The sequence below is a fragment of the Eulemur rufifrons genome, chromosome 8, assembly GCF_041146395.1.
Source record: "Eulemur rufifrons isolate Redbay chromosome 8, OSU_ERuf_1, whole genome shotgun sequence".
Classification (NCBI taxonomy): Eukaryota; Metazoa; Chordata; class Mammalia; order Primates; family Lemuridae; genus Eulemur; species Eulemur rufifrons.
In genome coordinates, this window is record NC_090990.1 from 52,275,017 (window position 1) to 52,276,410 (window position 1,394).

A 1,394-nucleotide genomic window follows, 5' to 3' on the forward strand; every position below is an offset into this window, starting at 1 on the left:
TGTGAGAACAATTGGTTTAATAAACCTAGTATAATTATCTATATGTTTCATTATTTTTATTATTTTGGAGTGGTACCCCAAAGCCTTTTGGACCAAGAATGAACGGTTTTCCTTGATCAAGTTTTCTAGGAAATAACTGAAACAGACATCATTGTAATAAACTATAAGCAGACTTTCCAATAATTATATGAAATGCTCCAACTAAGCTGAGATGGTAACAAAATATCATATTTTGAGCTCTTACTGTGTGCCGGGACTTGTTCTAATTGCTTTACAGATAATTCTTTATTTAATCATCAGAACAATTCTATGAAGTAGGTATTGTGATCATCCTCATTTTTATGGATGAGACTATGGCAATTAATAGATAAATAACTTGACAAGTCACTACTCATGAGTGGTGAAGCCAAATTTTAAACCTGGACAATTTGGCTTCAGAAAATGTGCTCTTAACCAGTATGACATAGTAATAGCAATAGTCAAATAGGAAAGAGTAAGAGGAAGGGGAGAGGAGAAGGAAGGACAAGGAGAAGGAGGAGGAGAAAGAGGAGGAGGAGGAGGAGGAGGAGGGGGAGAATAATTATGGAACAATTAGAAATAGAATTAGTAGTAGAGTGATCGCAGCAGCTTAATACTGAAGAGCCCAAGCTGGTGGTGAAGAGTGAAGACTCTGGAGTCAGACTACCTTGGTCCAAATCCTAGCTCTGATCCCAACAAGAAAGGAGATCTTGGGCAAGTCACATAACCTCTTTGTGCCTCAGCTTTCTCATCTGTAAAATAAGGATTGAGGAAGGATTAAATGATATAATATATGTAAAATACTTAAAATAGAGCACATATATAATATGGCACATATTATAAGTGCTCAATGAGTGTCAGTTGTCAATATTTATATTATTGCTATCTGTTCTGTAAAATTAAAAAGATTAGGGAAGACACAAATGAGGAATCCTTTTCTATTTTCTTTACTCATCTTTAAAATCCCTATCATAGGATTCTCTCTTAGTTTAGCATGCTTCTTTTTCTCTGCATCCTAGGATACATTTTTCCCGGAAATCTAATTTGTTGGCTTCTGGAGATACACCTTACCTGAATAGGTATATTATAACCTTCTCCAGAGCAAAGGCAGCAACACATTAGAAATATTGAGCCTGGAAGATGAAGAAATGATTCAGGCTTGGTGCAACCAGAATATGGCAACTAAGGCATGCATCCTGGGCAGTGGCCAAGCCCACACTGGAGGTCTGTAAGGGGAGTTTTCTCAGGTAGTTGGAGCAGGCTGGCCACCCACATGGGCACTGATGAAAGTCAGAGGCAGGGCTCAGGCAAAGAGAGAGGCTTCCAAACTGGTCCTCGATCCCTGAGAAGGAAGGGTGTGGGTGGGGAAAGGAGAT